Raw genomic sequence first — 21,325 nt, forward strand, 5'->3', positions numbered from 1 at the left:
AAGTCTGTGAGAGCTAACCAAAAGTCTGCCACACCCCTAATAGGCTTGGGGGCTAGCGAACACTGGTGTGGTCCTTTGGTGTGTGGCAGACAGCACATCTACCAAAAAATAGCAGAAATCCCACCACCCGAACTTGCAGTTCCCCTGTTCCATTTAGATGTGTGGAACTGCAGAGATCGTTATGGTGGATGGTAAATTGGCTCTGCCACTGGAAACCCTTCACCTGAACACCTGTTTGTCTCAAATTGATGGTCTCTGTACAATATTTACAGTGGGAGAATTGACACTAGTGTTCCCCTTCCCGTGACCACTATATGAGATCGAGAAATCAATGTCCGCCATGTGCAAGGAGAAAACTCCCTCCACTAATGGACTGCTGTTTTTTTTTTCTTTTTGAAAACAAGCTTCCGAAGTTCATTTTGAAAAAAAAAATGAATCTCTGCTAGTAAATCAAGCATGGTGCCTGCTCAAAGTCCATCTGAACTTTCAGGGCAGCCACTGTATCGGTGGCTGTATGACAGCACAGAGATCCCTGTTAGACAGGCCTGCCTCTCTAAGTAAGATGTGTGGTACTGCACAAGATTGGCAGAGGTGACGGCATACATTTACCATTCTCCAAATAATCTCCATAGTACCAGATTCACTATGCATTTACATGAGCGCTGAGGCAATCAGTGAAAACTGCAGTTTCGAGCAGCTTTACCACATAAAATATATCTAATGCTGAAAAGTTGAGACGAGGACAGCACCAAATGGCTAGAATAGTGCAAATGCCCATGGGATTCCGCACACCAGCAAATCTGCTAAAGGGGCTTGTGTTGGCTCTGTGTGGAATCCTACAGCCAAATTAAAGCAGGTGCAAAAGGTTGTTTCCAGTGGCAGAGCCCACTTATAACCCACCATAAAGACCCCTGAAGATCTACAAGTCTAAATGGAGCGGTGGCACTGCACTTTTGGAGGACAAACCAAAATATGTTGTGATATTCCTACATGTAATCTATAGTTTTCCACAAAATGACATATTTTACATGGCTTAGATTTGGGCGGTTGCCATCGCAATGAAATTTTCCTGGACAGTGTACTTCTAGAACAAATAAATACCACGGAAGACCATTCTGGCTTACGTTTGCACCATGGGGCAATGTTTAGCATCGTGCTAAACACCATTTCCTGCAGCACAGTTTCTGTTGGAGCAGTATCCAGACTGGCGTGCACGTTGTTGGTCTGCGGACTAGAATTATTTCAAACTTTCCATCCATCACGTTGGCATTTGTTACCTTTGAAAGGCCCGAGTCAATAGCGTGCCAGGCACTGCTATGCAGGTCTCACCTTGCCCAGCCTCTTCAGGTTTCCAGAAGCAAACTCACTGTACTGTATTGATTTTTATATAGGACTTTGGGTACCATTTGCGAAGCCCAAATAGCTTCTCTTGGTGGGTCCATTGCCTTATTGCATAGTGCGTCATTCCCCGGGGTCGGTCGTGAATCAGGTTCCTGGGCGCCCTTCGAGTGCACGGTTGAAGGGCGCTGTTTCCGGTTTGGTCTAGAGAGGACAGAGAGTGGGGCGTCGCTGGGAGTTTTAGTGGCGCGGTGACATGTCGGAGTGACACCCCATTAGCAAGGTGTGTTTCTCGGGTTTTAAAGAGCACGCTATTGTCTGTGTAAGACGACTGTTTAGAAAGTGACTGTGGTAATAATGTTAACGGCTGTTTGGGTAAGCGCGTCCTGTCATGTCTGCCTTTTGTACACATTGCGCCACAGCACAAGTATTCCTGCCACACCTGCGCGCGACTCCAGAGTTCAACCGCCTCCGTGCAGGAAACGGGAGTCTCTTTAACCCTCCTCCACAGGAGGAGCCCTCCTCCCGGCCTCACCGCTCCCCGGCGTGCCCCTCGCCCCGGGCTCGTGTACAGACATACCTGGCTATCTGAGATCTTTCCGCCGAGGATGGATTCCCGACATCGCCCACATTCCAGGGCGTCCCGGGGCACATTCCACCGCCCCTTCCCCAGAACACCTCGTTGTTTGCCTGGCACGGGGCTGCCGGTAGTGCCAAGGTCCGGCGAAGGGCGCTGCCCCACAGGGATTTCCGGTGGTGGAGGTGTCGCGCACAAGCCCATGATACCCACATGAGAGGGCGCTGCAGGAGCCAGGCGGGATAGAAACAGCAACACTAATACCTACAGCAGCGCCTTGAGTCCCAAATATGCCATATATGACGTACACACCTAATTTATATACTTTTGCAGTATATGGTTAGGAGGTGAAACAAGAACACCTATCGGCTCTCGACTCCGATTTAATTCATTTGAATTCCTGATCTATTAAGGCAGCCTCACTGCAAAAGTATGTGTTTGCTGTACATTTTAATATGGTGACTTTGATAGGAAATGTGCATGTCTTAATGAACCTCTAACCAGTTTATTTGCAGGACTTGTTTCAAAGCTGCACCTGTCTGATAAATGCTTTTTATTGTCATTGTTCCTAGTGATCTGGAACAATTCAATTGTACTCACAGCACCAACACCCGGTCATTTTCCATATAGCACTTAAAGCTGGATTTCAGACAGTTTTATTCTTTTTCTCGGGGCTTCCACAGAAAAGGAAGAAGAGGCAGAAAGATATGAAAATATATGTCCAAGATCACACACATTACTCTGGTGGTGGAACTAGGACCAGAGCCCAGCACTCCTGGTTCTACGGGAGGCCATTCAGCTAACGGCTGGGCTTCTTTCAGCTGAACGTTGGCATCCTATCACCTTTTACCATACTTTACAGCACCGTAAATAATATTGGTTACTAGAATTTCCATATTAAAGATTACCATAGCTAAATAACATAAGATGGCATGAGATAACATGTATGTAAGATGACTCATTTATTTAATTGCTGGCTTTAGAGTTCTATTGTGCTCAACAGAGGAAAAGTTTGCATCTGAGCTAGGCCACTTCTAATTTCCTTCTGAGGTTGATAAAATGTGTACCATTAAATAGGCTCATATTAAGGCACTATTTATAGCACTTAAATCCAATAATTATTGTATAAAGCGCTAAAGATCAAACAATGATAATCAATATAAAACAATATAATATTCAGAATACTGTACATTTTTAAAGACATTTGCTCACCTCTCTGCCCCTCCCCCTAACCCCATCCTGATGCTGTTTAGATTAAAACTGGAATCTTTAAAAACCTATTCTAGGATAATGACCTTCGGCATATTTATTAAATTCTCACTCAGTGCAGCAGCCAAAAATACTGCACTGCATTGCGTGAGAAGGGGAGAGCAGAACAACGTTCTATCTACAGCCACTGCATTGCGTGAGAAGGGGAGAGCAGAACAACGTTCTATCTACAGCGATATGGCACTTTCCTCCTCTCTTCCTAGTGCCGGCGCACAATCGGGTTGCCAGTTGCCACGCACACACCCAGCCGCGGCCCATCCAAATGGGCTGAGGGGCTATACCCCTTCACCTTTTGCCCATCAAGAGGAGTATCTGTCAGGCTCAACATAGGTCAGCCTGATAGACACTCTTTATTTTCAGGTCAAGCAACCAGGACCAAGACATGCGCTAAATGTGCAGACTCCTAGTTTCCTGAGTTGAATTTTGTTGGACTAGGGATGTCACAGCTCCTGTGAGCTTGACGTCCTCAGCTCATCAAAGGTCCTTGGGACCCTCCCCTCGTGACAAGGAGGGGAGCATCACTGATTGCCTCGGACATGGGCGCTTCAGTATTAAGCCCTGAAGTGCCCAGGGCTGTGAGTCTATCAGTGACACCTCGTCACAGATTGGGGTGGGGCCTGCAACTCTAATTGACCCCATCCCACTCTGTGATGAGTAAGGGACTGCTGCCTCCCCTCATTGGCCAGCCTTAGGTCAGCCAATGAGAGAAGGCAGCAGTGCCAACCCTGCTGGAACCTCCGAGTAAGTGTAAATTGTTTTTTAAAATTAATGGTTGGTGTGTGCATGCGTGTATGTATAAATATTTTGTAGTGAGTGCTGTGAATGGATGTGTGTGTGTGCAAGCATGTGTAAATGCATGGGTGTGAGTGAGCGTGTATATGTGCATGTGTGTCCCATCTGCCCCCTCCCTCCTAAAAGTACCTGCCGCCACGGCACACACCTTTGCATCATAGTGCAAACGTGTCTACATAGGTCTAGTATAGATTTTGTACTTGAAGGATGCCCTTCCAGTACAAAATACTATGCTTGGATTAACTTAACTTTACATCTATTCCTCCTTTGTAAGTGTGTTGTACAGTGCAGCACACATGGAAAGTCGAAAAGAAAACGAGAAATAATAGCATTCTACATTAAAACACCTATTTCAAAAGGGTGTTATTTTTTATTCAAAACCTGTCTACTTTTTGTAAGGAGATATGGTTTTACGTCAAAACCATGGGTGGTTGCATAGGAATGCTCAAGAACCACCCATGGAATTACCCATGGACGCTAAATAATGCAAATTTGTGCTATGCGCTACTTTGGTCTACTTTCAAGTGAATTTCTGGCAAAAAACAAGTTTCGCCCTGGAAAGTAAATAAAAAAAAAAGTGTAGATTTGTGCTGCATCTGTGCTTCAAAACGGTGCATAATCTTAATAAATAAATTCCTTTGTTCCTCATAAGAGTCCACTTACAAGATGCTGCTTCTACCGTATTACAACAGAAGTGTGCAGAGATTACTTGCTCCGTGGCCATTCCACAGTGGCTGCTTTTCAGGATCATGTCCTTTCCCACAAGGATACTGTGCCACTGCCACGTCTAGCATCCCCTTTCGCCTTCCCATCCCTTACTAGTGCATAGAAGCAGTTACATTTTGCTGCAATGGCTGAACAGACACATAACCAAGCAAAAAAGAAACACATGTCAAGGAGGAGCTCAGAGTTGTGGCACACATAAACAAAGCATATCATATAAATTACACCACAAAAGCTGTTGCTATTACAGCTCTACCAGCCTCCAATATTTTTAGTGTTTTTTTTATTTCAGTATTAGTGAATTACAGCAGCAAATGGTCTTTGTCTTTATTAGGATGAACATGGCTTAGGAAAGCGTGCACCCCTGCTGCGCATTTCTCATAATGAGGATCCAAGTTTTTTAAAACTTTTTTGGCCCTGGCCCCCACAACACAAGTGCTGAAACCTCACTGTGACATGCATTCCACATACCCACTCCTTTATTGAGCATGACTACCATCATCTCATTGAGCAGTGGAGGACAGGCAATGGTTGCAGCTACAGATTATACTGGAGGGCAGTGGCGGTTCACAGAGGGAGTGCTGCGGGTAGGGGAGGGTCAGGGTGAGGGGGGTAGTGGAGTCCGACATACAATGGTAAGGTAAGTAATTAAATAAGTAAGGTAAGTAATTAAATAAATAAGGTAAGTAATTAAATAAATAAAACAATTTACCTTGCTCTCGCTTCAGCGCCGAGTTGGTGATGCAGAGCGCGCAAGGTAAATTGCTTTATTTATTTAATTACTTGCTTTAGTACTGTCTGTCATATGTCGGACTCCACTACTCCCCCACCCCGCCCCACACTCCACAGCACTCCCTCAGCAAGCTGCTACTGGTGGAGGGCAGGCCTTTTTAGGTCTTGCCTGTAACAACGCATGCTCTCTCACTTGCAAGAGATATTGGAACCTGCCCATTGCTTAGCATTGATTGGCTTCATTGTCACTCTAATTTGCTGGCTACTAATTGGCCAGGGCAAGTCAGCTTCACTTCTTCTTCTTTTGTGTGGCGCATGGACCAAGTACTGATTGCTTCTTCTTGATTCGTGTCCTTTTGCTGCTCGTCCTATGATAAAAGTAAAAAATATATATTATTTCTTCTCCCCCTAATACCCACAGTTTTTCATGTTGTTTCTTCTCCCTCTTACCCAGCATTGTCCATGTTGCTTCTTTCCCTCTCCTCCCACCCCAACCCTCCAGTTGTTCATGTTGCTTCATCTCTTTCGTTAAATCCTTTTTCAGGTTTATATTTTGTACAGTAATGAAGAAGAATAACATGTCTTTTTACACATGATTTTATATATATAGACTGAATTAACATAATTACAGTTGAGACAAAGGCCCAGATTTACTAAACTCTCTGGAAACACAGTGCAGCAGCCAAGAATGCTGTGCTCCATTGCGTGAGAAGAAAAGAGTAGTAGAGCACCATATTTACAGAAATATGGCACTCTCCTCGCCTCTCCCTTGTGCCAGTGGCGAAATTTGCTGCTGTGTGCCACACACACATTTTTACCACAGTGCAAGGCTGTCTGTGTGAGTCTAGCATAGGTTTTGTACTGGAAGGCTACACTACCAGTGCAAAATACTATTCATAGACTAACTGTAAACCTTAGCCAACTTTATATGTGTGCTGTTATGTGCAGCACACAAGCAAAGTCAGAAAAGAATTATTGAGAAATGAAGGCATTTCCTCTTCATAGCGCCTATTTAAAATGGGCGCTCTTTTTTGCCACAAACCCCTGTCTACTTTTTTAAGTAAATTGGGTTATGTTTTGCGCTGGAAAGTAACTTGTTAAAAAAAGATTTTGTTTCGATTTGCGTCACTTTTGTGATGCAAACACGGCACAAAATGCCGTGTTTCTATGATGTGTAGAAATGTGTTTGTAGATGTGTTTTAGTTATGCCACATTTTCTGTGCAAAATCCTATTTTAGACAAGATAGATACCATCTCTATCACTCACTCTTGTCTCACCCCATACACATTCTCTCCCTCCAGGCACCACACGGCACAGCCAAGCTCACATTGTTGAAATCTAGTTTGTGAACTGAACATCATCTGCGCCATCTTGTCCATTTCCTCAGACTCACGCACAAATATGCACAGCAGCCATTTTAGGTGCCATGGCCTCTCTGCCTACTGCTGATAGCCAGCGCGTCTCTCCCCCTCACTCCCAGGCCTCGCAAGCATCCCCCCGCGCCCTGACAGCCCCCGGTCTCTCCTGCTTGGGCCCTAAACGCACCTCCAGCGCCACCCTGCCTCCGAGCCACATCCCGTGCTGAACCCCCACACTCTTTCATCTCATTCATAAAACAGGCCCTTTGATAACCTCTTCCTCCTTGCCCGATTGTCCGGCCTGATCCCAGGCCATCACTTGGCCCAACAGATGCAGTTTATTGCCCCTACAGTAGGACCTCGCCTCACTTCAAAGGAGCGGGGATTAATCAATGCCCTCACACCCCTAGATCCGACCGATCGCCCGCATTTCTGTTCCCAGCGGAATGTCCAGCTGCGCGATAGCCATCATGCTGAGATTAGGGGTGGGGACTCCTACTGTAGATATGTGTGGGAACGGGCCTGAACCGGGGATTCCAAAGATGCCTTTTCCGTACTTCAAAGCAATACCACGGATGTCACAAATGTAATAAAGCCATAAAACTGTGTATAAGAGGCCAGGCCTCAGAGATGCGGTTAGAGCACCTCGAAACGATACCTCGTTGTCCGATCTGATGTGTTCTGCTCCGTCGGAAATAAACTCCTGTTTCCTGCCTTCCAGTCTCCAGCGCCTGCCTCTTTATTTGGTAACCGTGAGTTGGGTGAGAAGCGGCTAACGCCGGGCAAACCTTGAAAAGGGGTAATCGACCTGATCTGCCTGACCCCTTTTTCTACAATTGGCGTCCCAAACGTGGGGCCCATCAGCGACATGTGGATCCAGTGGGAGAGGTCCTGACGACGGAGTGAACGACTGCAACGATCGGGAAGTGCACCTGCCCGATAGACCCTCGTCTGGCAGCCGATCATCCGAACTTCACTGGTTCCGAGCAGACCTCTCTCGAGTGATCTACGGTCCTGACTGGGAACCATCAGGAGTGCCGCGACAGAAGATAGAGGACGATCGGGCGCTGGAATCGGAAGACAGGAAACTGTCCATGCGGTCCGGGTAAGGTCGTGTAACACGACAAACTGTGAAATATTTGATTGATTGATTGGAAAATACTAGTATTACTCTCCGAATTGTTGGTTGTCTTGGAGATTCTCTGTCTGCAAACGGAGAGGAATAGAAAGTATTCTCTCTTCCTTTGCAGGTAGTGAAGGGTAGGTAACACAGGCCTTTGCCCCCGTTGTAATCCGTCGTGCCTATCTTTCTCCCCCACTGATTGATTGTTTGCCCGAACATTGTTTGTTCGAGGATTCTCGAGAATTCTGTCTACAAACGGGGAAGGATAAAAGTATTCTGTCCTCCTTTGCAGATAGTGAAGAATAGGTAATGCAGGCTTTTGCCCCCGTTGTAACCCGTCGTGCCTATTTCTTTCTCGCCACTGATTGTTTGATTGAACGGACATTGATTGTTCGATATTGGTTCTTTGGAGGTATTCTCTGCTTACAAATAACGTGGAATAGAGATATTCTGTCTAGTCTTTGTAAGCAGTGAAAGGGTAGGTAGCGCAGGCTTTTGCCCCCGTTGTAACCCGTCGCGCCTATTTTATTCCTCATTTGATTGATTGATTGTTTGTCCGAACATTGACTGTTTGGAATTGGTTCTCTCTTTGGGTATTCCCTATTTGCGAATACTGTAGAATAGAAATATTCTGTCTAGTCTTCGCAAAGTAGTGAAGGATAGGTAGTGCAGACTTTTGTCCCCATTGTAACCCGTCATGCCTATCTTCTCCCCATTGTTCAGTAGTTGGTTCAGCCCGGACCGCTTATTAGAGGTGGATCATCCGGCTCCTCTGGAGGGCACCCCTAATAAGGATATGTTTTTAAAGTATGGACTAGTCGCCGTAGCTTATAGTAAGTTATGGCATAAATATACTAAAAAGGATCAGGAAAGTCAGTGGCCACTGATAGGATCCTTCGATGACGCAAAAATAAGCGTGCTGGAAACAGCCCTTTGTAACAATAAAACAACGCCCACTATGCTTGATAGTTTCGGTATGTGGCGCAAAGAAGCAGAGCAACGAAAGAAAAGAGAAGAAGCAAGAATAGGAAAAGAGTTACGAAAGGCAGCCCACCTGACCGCTAAGAAACTAGAAGAAGAAATAAAAGAAAGAGAGGAGGGCAGACAAAAGCAGGAATCTGAGTCGGCAGGCCAATGCCCTGTTAGGACCCCCTCTACGCTCTACCCTGAGCTGCCCTCCAAACAACGGGCGAGCGATGAGTTACTGCTAGGTCCTCCTATCATCTACATGCCCCCCCCTATGCCCCCTCCCAACCTCTAGTACAGCACCTGCCAGCTCCGAGTGCAAATGAGAATGACCTTGGAGCTAGTACCCCAGCCCTCACGGCCTCCGCACCGGCCGCATTAGTAACGACATCAGATGAACTCGAGACTAGGAAGCAGCCACCAGCCAGACTGAATAGATTGAGCAAAGATGAGCGGGATGGAATTGACAAGATAGTAAAGACACTGGTAGAACGGAAGGAGAGCGAAGAATACACGATAGATATGCACAATTCACATGCCGGTAGCCACAGACGGCATTTCATTTTACGGTTTAGCTACCACACCCTGAACGCATATGAGGATAGGTATCAGAATCAGGGTCCTGCTAAACTGACAGCTTTGTATAGAAAAGTCAATGTTGGAGACGAGGCTGAGCACGACGTGACGGACCTCTTCATGCAAACGCTTAAGGTCTTCCGCCACCTCACGGAACAGAAACCAGAAGTTAAGATTACAGTCCCTGAAACGACTGGGTCCTCATCAGAAGTAGCCAACACTATGATGCCTATCAGAGAAGCCGCCCCCTACTGGGTTCCCCCGCGAGGTCAGGGAACAAACGACGATATCAACCATGCAGATGCGAAGGGGAGGGTTGTGTACAACTGGGTTTATCAACCATGGGATCGGCAAGATATTTTAACTTTTAGGCAAACCCTACCCGATTTAAGAAAGAACCCGACAGCATTTTATACCGAACTAGGTACAGTCTTGGGCTCAACAATAATGACTCTAGCGGACATTGACTTGTTTTTCGGGTTATGTCTGCCGGCTGACGTGTGGAAGCAAATCCGGAAAACCGACCACACAGATCTGTTCGGACATACCTGGAATCAACTCAGTGAACTAGATAGACAGCGAGAGCCCGGAAAGAAACCTGTAAAAGACATACTGGAACTCCCGGACAAAATAGTTCAGAAGCTAAAGACATTGATCCCAGAGAAGAAGGTAGACTGGTCGATAGTCACGGCTTGCCGTCAGAAACCCCAGGAAGAAGTATCAGAATACTTCTCCCGATTTGAGACGGTGTTCTCCGACTACAGTGGCCAAGACAGGACCACTGCAACCGGACAACACCTATTCGTGCAAAACTACGTAAAGGGTCTATCGCAAGAGGTCTCCCAAAAGTTACAGACGAGCGAGAGTAGTTGGGGGGCCTCCAAACCTGCAGCTATCCTTCAGATGGCTCAGTACTACGAACACCAAAAGAACGAGAACGATAGGGCGACTGAGAAAAAGAAAAAGGACTTGAAAGAACGAGTGATGATTGCTCAATTGCAAGGAGTGACGACAGGAAGGGAACAGTATAGAGGAAACTACCAGTCGAATGCCCCTAGAAATCCACCCCCTAGAGACCGCACACCCACACCCGGCGCTCCACGAACAGACCTCGATGAGAACCAGTGTGCGTTTTGCAAAGGATTTGGCCATTGGAAGTCTCAATGTCCGGTTCTTCTGGAAATGATTAAAAATAAAGAGATGAGGGACATGACGAATGGCCCCAGGACTAGAGGGCAGGGACGAGGGCACACCCACGACACCAACAATGACAGACCTGGCAGACCGAACACGTTTGACCGTCCCTGGCAGAATCAGTGCCAACAGTCTGACTGCGACAATGCCCGCGGCTTTGCATAGGACTGCCAAGGGCAAGGAAGGGATCCAGCCGAGCTCTATGTTGACCAGCAAGGTCCTTATGTCACCGCTAAGGTCCTAGGTACGAAGTCTCCATTCCTGATAGACACTGGCGCGACACGTAGTGCGTTATCTAAACGACTGATTCCAAGGGCACCCTTGTCTGGCTCACACATAACATCAATAGGCTTTGATGCAACGCCCTCCACTTACCCCTTATCCGCACCGGTTTCCTTCGACTTGGACAGTAACCCCACTGACACGACGTTTCTGCTTTCCTCCAACACCCCCGATGCCATTATGGGACTTGACTTACTGAAGCATTTCCGAGCTACTATCAGGTGTTCACAGGACGGAGTTCGAGTCATTCTGTACGATAACCCGACTCTGCTCAGACCTCATCCCGCACGACACATGCTCTCCATCTCTGACGCTGACGCATCCTTACTTGACTCTCTACCTCTGTATCTGTGGGCTAAAACTGACGCTGACGTAGGACGAATGATGATCGACCCCGTGCGCATAACTGTTCGCCAAGATGCAATACTCCCAAAACTCCAACAGTATCGGATATCGCCCGAAGGTGAGAAGGCATTGGTAATGATAATCCAGTCTCTGGTAGAGGCAGGAGTGGTAGAGGAAGTAGTCAGCAATATTTGCAACAGCCCTATCCTACCCATTGTGAAGAAGCAGGGCGAGGGAGATGAGAAAGCGTACCGCTTCATCATCGACCTTCGAGAGGTCAACAAGGTAGTTGTGCCTCAGTACCCCGTAGTCTCAGATATCGCCACCATTCTGACCCTGATTCCTTCCACAGCCACCACCTTCACTGTAATAGACCCCAAGAACGCTTTCTTCTCCATCCCCATCCACCCAGACAGCCGCTACCTTTTCGGCTTCACGTTAAAATCCCGCTCATATAGATTTTGTAGAGCTCCCCAAGGTTACACAGAAAGTCCCAGCATCTATAGCCAGGCCCTCAAGAGGCAGCTGGACGCCGTTCAACTACCGGGAGTGGTGTTGATACAGTACGTCGATGACATCCTTTTGGCGGCCGACACCACTCCACTTGCAGTCACAGCCACCATCCAACTCTTGCACTTCCTTGCGGAAAATGGCCACAAGGTCTCCAAGAAGAAGTTGCAATTCTGCCAACCCCAGGTCACCTACCTAGGCCACCTCTTGTCCAAAGACGGGAGAAAGCTTACACCCGATCAAATTCAGGCCATTCTAGAAACCCCTGTCCCAAAGACCCAGAAACAAGTCCGCTCCCTGGTAGGCCTCACCTCCTTCTGCCGGCAGTGGTTGCCAAATTTCAGCCTCATTGTAAAGCCACTACTTTCCCTACTAGCCAAAGATGTCCCCTTCCCACTCCCTTGGACCCCCGAATGCCAATCTTCCCTTCAAAGAACTTCGAGACGCCCTTTGTTCTGCGCCAGTCCTAGGAACCCCCGATTACACCAAGCCCTTCTCTCTCTACACTCACGAAAGGGAGGGGTGCGCTTTGTCTGTCCTGACTCAAACTATTGGCCCCAAGCAACAACCATGTGCCTATTTCTCTGCCACCCTTGACCCCGTAGCGAGAGCCTTGCCTGCCTGCCTTCCAGCCGTAGCTGCCGCTGCTGTCTCTATCCGACAAAGTGAGGGGATCGTACTCTCGAATTCCCTCACGGTATTAGTGCCCCATGCTGTTGACACCCTCCTAAACCAGACTAAGACGCAACACCTGACTAGCGCACGACTGACCGGATACGAACTGACTCTGCTTGCACCCCACATCACGCTGAAAAGATGCACCACACTGAACCCAGCCACCTTGTTGCCTCTGCCCGAAAATGACCCAAATGTCCCCCCTATACATGACTGTGTGACCCTCACAGACGAACAGACTAGGAGTAGAGTTGACCTCCGAGACACCGCCTTCACAGACCCTGACGGAGAGCTATGGGTAGACGGCTCTTGCATAAATCTCCCCGACGGCACCACCTCAGCTGCCTATGCAGTTACCACAGCCCGAACTGTAGTTGAAAACGCCCGCATCACGCAACGATCCGCACAGGCGGCAGAACTGATTGCCCTCACACGAGCATGTATTATAGCGACAGGGACTGCGGCAAACATTTACATGGACAGCCAGTACGCCTTCGGAGTGGTTCACCATTTTGGACTCTTGTGGAGAGAAAGGGGATTCCTGACGTCCCACGGCACGCCCATCCTCCACGGAGATCTAGTCTCCGCCCTGATTGAAGCAGTTCTCCTCCCCAAACGATTAGCTGTAATCAAATGCCAGGCACACAGGAAGGTGACAGACTTAGTCGGACAGGGAAACGCGCTGGCCGACATCACTGCCCGAACCACAGCTGAGAATAGGACGACGACGCGCATGTATGTGACCAGGTCACAAGCAGAAAAATGGACTGACGCTAGGTAAACGATTAGGGACATCCAGATGGCCAGCTCACCACACGAATTGACTGAATGGACATGGGTGGGATTGAAAGACGATGAAGGCTGCTGGCGGACAAAGGACACTAACAAATGGTTGCTACCCAATTCATACCTGATCCCCATACTGACTATGGCTCACTCCCCTGCACACATAGGATCTGCCCCCATGATCGAACTCATCTCCAAGGTCTGGCACAACGACAAAATCCCCGACTCAGCCAGACGCCTGGTCCAGCAATGCCTTATCTGCCTGCAACACAACCCTGGGAAAGGAACTGTGGTACCCCGGGGAGGGTTTGGGGTCCCCGACCATCCTTTTGAGGTCCTCCAGATGGACTACATCCAACTAGAAAGATGCCAAAGCCTGAAGTATGTATTAGTCATTGTGTGTGCCTTCAGCAAATGGGTAGAAGCCTATCCAACCCGTGATAACACTGCCATGACCACTGCCAAGGTACTACTGAAAGAGTTTTTCCCTCGCTACGGTCTTTGTCGAATTCTATGGAGCGACAATGGCCCCCACTTCATAGCTGAAGTTATCCAACTAATCTTGAAAGGGTTGGGTGTAAAACAGAGGTTTCATGCAGTCTTTCACCCCCAATCTGCAGGCCTCGTTGAGCGACACAACGCCACACTGAAACTAAAACTGTCGAAGATAGTGGCCACCACAGGACTTAAATGGCCAGATGCCCTCCCACTGGCATTGCTATCGATGCGCTCCACTCCCACTAAGCACCATTTGAACCCCTACGAGGTTGTATTTGGGCGACCGATGAACCTCTGGACTGCCCCTAAACCGACCTCCATTCACGACGTCCCGGACGTCCTACTGTCTGATTACTTGTGCAAATTGACTAAAACGTTGTCTGTCATACATCAGCAGGTGCAGCAGGCCATCCCCGATGCTTCCAGGGGTCCGGGTCACGATATCCAACCGGGGGATTATGTGCTGATCCGAAATTTCCAACGGGCAAAGAGTCTGGAACCCCGGTGGACGGGCTCCTGGCAAGTACTGATCACCACCCGGACGGCTCTTCGAGTGGAGAGGAAACAACACTGGCTGCACGCACACCACTGTAAGAAGGTCTCCTCGACCCTGGCCACGACAGAAAACGTCAGCACCTAAGAAGAACTGCTGAACAAAGACCGGCCATCACTGAACTGTTATCCTGATTAGGGGTGGGGACTCCTACTGTAGATATGTGTGGGAACGGGCCTGAACCGGGGATTCCAAAGATGCCTTTTCCGTACTTCAAAGCAATACCACGGATGTCACAAATGTAATAAAGCCATAAAACTCTGTATAAGAGGCCAGGCCTCAGAGATGCGGTTAGAGCACCTCGAAACGATACCTCGTTGTCCGATCTGATGTGTTCTGCTCCGTCGGAAATAAACTCCTGTTTCCTTCCAGTCTCCAGCGCCTGCCTCTTTATTTGGTAACCGTGAGTTGGGTGAGAAGCGGCTAACGCCGGGCAAACCTTGAAAAGGGGTAATCGACCTGATCTGCCTGACCCCTTTTTCTACAACATGCAGTAGTTGATTTCCATTATTATGATTCTATTGTTCTTGATGAACTTTACCCTGTTCCCAATGACTTGTAACGTTTGTCAAGGGACTTCAGCTGTGATCACTATTTGCTGAAATGTTTATTATTGAATGTTTCGTATGTGTTTGAACATCTTCAGATGGCATTAGCTGTTGAATAGCTTTTTAAAGAATTGGAATTGTGCTTATGTGTTGAGGTAATGACTCACTTATTATTGTGTTTTGATTTGCTGAAGAACTGATACTTCTGGTCACACAACAATTGTTTTGTCATGTTACTAATTTTCTATGCAAGAGTTGTGTTTAAGAACTCCTTGATTTTGGGGATGAGCCAGATATTTTCCTTATACTCTTTTGTTCTACTAGGGATGCTGCCTATATTCATTCTGATTTACTGCTCATTTAGACATAGAATATTTTCAGATTTTACATAGTTTGTATAATTTTGCATCTGAGGTCCTTAATGGCATTGACTCTGTACCACTCATTTTTTATTTGGGTAATAAAACCCTTTAACTTTGTATTAATCTAGAACTCAATCCTTGAGTGGGCCCCATTACTTTTTACTTTAAAAACATCTCATCCCCTTCCATGCGTTCGTCGGCCAACAGCCGGCGTAAGCTCTACCTCCGTAGTGCTGCGCACGTCTCTTTGGCCGACGTGGCCCCACACACTCTGCTAAACCGCCGCACTGCGGCGGAATTGCTGCCGTGGTTAAGCGGGTAAAAGGCATTTCAATAAAAGAAAACATACAATAACAAATTAATAGGACAATAAATTGTGGGAGAACTGAATGATGTAAATTTTGTGGTGATTACATTTTGGGATACAGTTTTTGTCCCACACTCCCATCCCAACCTCCCATTGTCTGTGTAGTCCCCCCCACCCCCGTCTGCCATTGGAAAAAAAAGCACTATGAGCTGGAAAGTGCTGGCTGTGTCATAGGGCTTTTTCACAGTCTTGTTGTCCATTCCCTCCCAAACTCCCTCTTGTTGTTCATATTTTTTCTTGATGAATTAGGTTTTCTGCAGTTTGGGATATATTTGCTTGTGGCTTGCCAGAGATTTCTGGAGTTGCGATGAAATATGTGGGGAGTCTGAACAGAGAGATCTTCATGGTTAACATTAGTCTGTCTGTGTCATGTGGAAAGCGGTAAGTACATCTTACAATGCACTGACAGGTTCCCAGAATAGTATGGTAAAAGTTGAAACGTTATGCTATCAGCTGCACACTGTTTTTAAATCATAAACTTTAGTCTTTTAAGATGATGGACTGATGTGAGCGTCTTGAGGCTTTCTTTACCAGCACATTGTTAAATCTCCTGCACTGAACTGTGTCTATGCTAATCACAAAGTAAAATGATTGCCTACATTCATGATATTTTGTTTTAGAAGGTCAAAGAAATAGAAACTTGCGGTTGCCCATTCCCTCCCTTCCACCTTCTAGCTGTCCTCCTGCCATAAGATTAAAAAAAGTATAATGATGAAGCCAGCGCTGGCCACGTCAAAGCGCTTTTTAATAACTTTTATCCATGCTACACAGTACCCATGCTGCGCAACAAAATGGCTAAAAGACATTGGCAAAGTCAACAGCTCTCACATAGGCGAGACCTATTTGCTTTGCCAATGCTTGCTCTCTGTAGCCTGCCAGGAGACTTACTTAATAGACTCTCCTGTTTTAAATTGGTGTGTCAGTCCAACACGACTGGGGATCTTTGTTCCATCTGTACCGGACATGGATGGTGCAGGTATGATTACGGTCTGTATGTGCAACAGGATGTGGGTGGAATTGGCTGATCAGAATTCCAAAGCAAAATACTGGGAAAGGCAATAGAAGTAGGACTAAATGTTGCTACAGACTAGGAACTAGGAGAACTACACTGACACATCTCACAGATCTATGAGATAGTTTACATGCATGAATGTTGATTCACCAAAATGCCAAGGGCAGCAGAATGAACATCATGCAACATTTTACTTTATTCCAACAAAATGGATCTTGTGAAATCATAAACAGAAAGGAGGGTGATCACTATTTACGGGTGTTAGACCTGACATGTTAGAGGAAGTATTTCCCTAAACCTTTTGCGTTTTTCTCATGTTTTTTTAAATTCTCTTGTAGTGGCCTTGGGGCTCTGGGCACTTTCCCAATGTAAATACAGTGGGAAAGTGTCCACGTCATTCCTACACATGTTAGGAAGTGGTGCTTACCTGATATTTTTAAACATATCAAGCCTGCCATTGCAGGTATGTGGGTACGCAATTGCATTTATACTTAGGCCTTTCTAAACCACTGGCGAATCCTGAGGGGACGATTCACTACCACTAGGGCACCCCTGGGGCAAGCAGTAAGGGGTGAAGCAAGTGGTAGGTGAAAGGCAGGGAATGTACACATGCGTATTCCCTTCCCAGGTAGTGAAGAATACCCATGTGTGTTTTCACTACATTTGAGGTTTGCTCTTCCCATAGGTTAACATGGGAGAATGGTTTAAATTACTTTAAGCTGAAATAATGTCTTACAGAACAGCAGCCCCATAATGTTTCGTTTCTTTGGATTCACAATGTCAAACCCTCCCCTGTGGTAAAGGGGGTTTGTCTTTAAAAGCTTAGTGAATGGCACTTCTAGGAATTGGATATTTATCTGCTCTAAAGCTCTTTGTTTGACTTTAGTTTAACTCCAGTTCATACTGGAAGCTTGGGAAACACATCTGTGCATTCTTAGGAGACATATATACATTTTGGACATGAAACTTGATGACAGATCTCTGCCAGTTGAAAGCCTGGTTGGATAGATTGGACTAAGTGGTTTTGACATTTGGCCTTTGGGAGCCAGATCATCACCCCACTAAAGGTTAAGATCTGCACTCCATGGCCCATGACAGACAGGAGTGAAATTCAGGGTAGGCATTTGTGGTTCAAAGGGAAGCCCTTTGAACCAACGCAATGGCTCACTATAGTATAACGAGTGGTGCCATACTTCAGCAGGGTACACTTGTGGGTATGTAGGACCGGAGATCCTGGAACTGTGTGGTGCACACTGCCATAGGAATCTGTTGTGCATAATGAGGATTAATGCCATTGGAAGGGACCATGCTCCCTTCCTGTGTAATGGCTCACCTGGGCTGACTACCGGCTGCTTTGTGGCACCATGACGTGTGTTCTCCAAGGGCTTGTTGGCTTGCCGCCTGTTCTCTTGTGGAGGCCTCAGGGACATCAAAGACCTTCTGCAAGGGACCCACACTGTCTACTTGTTACACCAGGTAAGCGGTGCCCACATAAGTGCCCATATTGTCTGCTGGATCCCTGATGATAGTGCAGCATGAGCGTGGAACTAAGTATTGTGCATGTAGACTGGATTGCCTTGTGCGGAGCCCCAAAAGTACTGCCAGCATCTAAGAAGTGTGGTGTCCTGCATCGTGGGGCCTCAACACGCATAAAGTGTCTTGTTGGTGGTGATCAGATTAATTGATTGCGGAACCCCACATGACCCACTTAGTACTGAAACTCTCTTGTGTGACAAGCCAACTGCATGCTTATTGCGTGCGGTATCCGATTTATGGGTTGCGACCCTCGGAGAAGAGGGGGTACATGCCATATTGAGTCATTCTATCTCATGCGGCACTGCTGAACTTGCATCTGTGTGTATGATCGGATTTGTCAGGTGCAACTGGTATCAACGCACACCAGATGTTGTCCCTCATATCCAGTGAGGTACAGAATTTACAACTCTTCATTGTGGGTGTCTGGAATTGTCTGGTGTGACTCAGATAAACACACACCAAGCATTGTGCCTCATTTCCAGGGGGGAACTGAGTGTGCTAATCTTTGCTGTGAGTGACTAGAACTGGCTGGTGTGTCTCATAACAACCTGCACTAGACCATGTGCCTCATTTCCAGGGAATTGCAGTAGAACAGATTAGTGTTCCGTGCTGCCCAGATTACCTGGGTACTACTTTGATTGACGTGTCTGTTGGGGTGCCTCCTTCTTCCAAGAGGCTCTCTCCTTCATCCCCATTCATAGATTGTTCTTTTTGTGCCCTCAGTGCAGCGAACCAACTGCCCTTTCTTCACCCGGCCCTAAGGCTTTGTGTTGCCAGATAGTAGTGCCTTGACCAGGCTGGGGTGGTGGGAGTAATTGACTGGGCTAAGGAACACTTCAGAGAGCGATTGGAAGTGGATCAAGTGACTGTGTGACCCCCGTGCTTTACAGAATTGGGCTGGTGATAGAAGGCACAGTGTGGAATCCTTTGATTGAACGACTATCGCCCTTGGACCGCTTCTGCTCTGCATATCGTGGGGGAACTTACCGACTAGTGGCCAAACTTACATTTGTCAACTGATGCCAAATTGGCCCTGTTACCTACCCCTTCCTTCAACCCTGGGACCCTGACTAAGCGTGTCTCCAACCGTGATCAGCCTAGAAATAAGGGGGGAAGGTTTTCTTTATCTCCAGCCCGTGGGTGTAGGGTAGTCAATGTGAGTTGTATGGTGCAGTAGGGCTTAGGCCACAGGGTTTGCATGTGCATTATCAACTGACCTGCCAGATACCAGTTGCAGTGCATTACAGTGTTGTGTTCTGCAACTGCGCTCATACGGACCTGCCTGATATCCATGGCACAGCATAGCGGTGCTGAGTGAGTGTGTGGGAGGGACTGCCTGTGATTAGTTACACCACACAGTGGTTTTACTTTAAACTTTGATTCCTTGCCAACAGAATATTACGTTTGACATTGGTTTTTACCTGTGTGGCCTTGAGCTACCGTGCTGTTTAAAAGTGTTGTAATTATCTGTGTGTACACATTTCTGACATCCTTGTGATCTTCGGTTCACCCTATAACCCTGTGGTATTGAATCATAATAATTGCCATGATGGGCCTCGTCTTGATAACGTTTCACACCCAATAAGGGTCCTGGGGGGCCAGGGATAGGATCTTTCCCAAGTGTGCATATTACTGATTTAATTGTAACATGGTTTGGCCTAGTACTGCTAGTGATATTTCTGAATGTGATTCATGCCCAGAAAAGCAGCTGTGGGTCCTGGGCTCACCGTACCACTGGAATGAAGCAATCCTGGCTGAAGAGCCCGAAACCGGTCCCAGGATGCTTGTTTCCTGTCCAGGGAGGACCTGCCTTAGCAGTTCGGGCTGGATTGTTCCCATGAGGCACAGGGTCAAGACTGATTTGCATATAGCCAGGTCTAAACTGGGGTGGCAAGGTGAGCAAAAGAATGATGGATTTAGGCCAGATCTCATGACTGGGGGTGAATGTTTTGATTTGTTCCGCATTCCGTCCATCAATTGTGTGTTTTTTGCTTTCTCGCCCTAAGTGCGCCAGGTATGCCCAGACGTGGATCCTGGGCTCACTGTGCCACTGGAATCAAGCTATCCTGGCTGAAGAGGGGTGAGACCCCGAACCCGGTCCTAGGATGCTTGTATCCGGTCCAGGGAGGACCTGGCTTTGCAGTTCTGGCTGGACTGTTCCCATGAGGCACAGGGTCAAGACTGATTTGGATATAGCCAGGTCTAAACTGCGGTGGCATGGTGAGCAAAAGAATGATGGATTTAACCCAGCTCTCTCGACTGGGGGTGAATGTTTTGATTTGTTCTGCATTCCGTCCATCAATTGTGTGTGTTTTGCTTTCTCGCCCTATGTGCGCCAGGAAAGCCCAGATGTGGTCCAGGGCTCACTGGGCCACTGGAATCAAGCTATTCTAGCTGAAGAGGGGTGAAACCCCGAAACCGGTCCTAGGATGCTTGTTTCCGGTCCAGGGAGGATCTGGCTTGGCAGTTCGGGCTGGACTGTTCCCATGAGGCACAGGGTCAAGACTGATTTGTATATAGCCAGGTCTAACGTGGGGTGGCATGGTGAGAAAATGAATGATGGACTTAACCTAGATCTCTTGACTGGGGGTGAATGTTTTGATTTGTTCCACATTCCGTCCATTAATTGTGTGTCTTTTGCATATATTTATGATGTTCATGCTGTGTTAGTTAATTTGTGTGTAGAATACAAACTTAATTTACATTCACCATGTGTGAAGTCTCTTTTGTGATGCTCAGTGTATTTATTGTGTAAAAGTGCTGTGCCAATGCTTTATACATTTCCTCTGTGATTAGCCTGACTGCTCAGTACCAAGCTACCCAAGGGTGATGGGTGTGGTAGGTTCTACCTGGCAAGAGCCTTGCCTCACCTAACCAGAACATGCCTGTTCCAACAACAGGCAATCAAAATAAATTGGGGTATTAGGCAAAATGCCAATCTTTTTTTTTTTAATTCTTTTTATTGAATAAGAAAAACAAACATATGACAGCATATAATAAAGTGACATCGTGCATAAGTACCATAATCACCATCGATTTGTCGGTATAGTCCAACATTACCATTACATTACATAACGTCAGTTTCAACAATATGACCAATAATTTCACGGAGTCATACAATCTTGTATAGAGGAATCAAGAAACGGTACACACAACATTCCCCTCGCTTTGTTCCAGTCACCCCAAATCTTGGTCCACTTTT

General features: G+C 47.0%; 1 long non-coding RNA gene across 2 annotated transcripts in view; it reads right to left on the reverse strand.

The window, feature by feature from the left end:
* Positions 1 to 2,055, reverse strand: part of LOC144824691 (uncharacterized) — a 164,537-nt gene extending 162,482 nt beyond the window's left edge. For both annotated transcript variants that reach the window (XR_013609061.1, XR_013609062.1), the window contains exon 1: positions 1,919 to 2,055. This is a non-coding gene — a long non-coding RNA (uncharacterized LOC144824691). The remainder of the gene's footprint in view (positions 1 to 1,918) is intronic.
* Between the last annotated feature and the right edge of the window lie 19,270 nt (positions 2,056 to 21,325).

Source organism: Lissotriton helveticus, chromosome 3_1, assembly GCF_964261635.1.
Source record: "Lissotriton helveticus chromosome 3_1, aLisHel1.1, whole genome shotgun sequence".
NCBI lineage: Eukaryota > Metazoa > Chordata > Amphibia > Caudata > Salamandridae > Lissotriton > Lissotriton helveticus.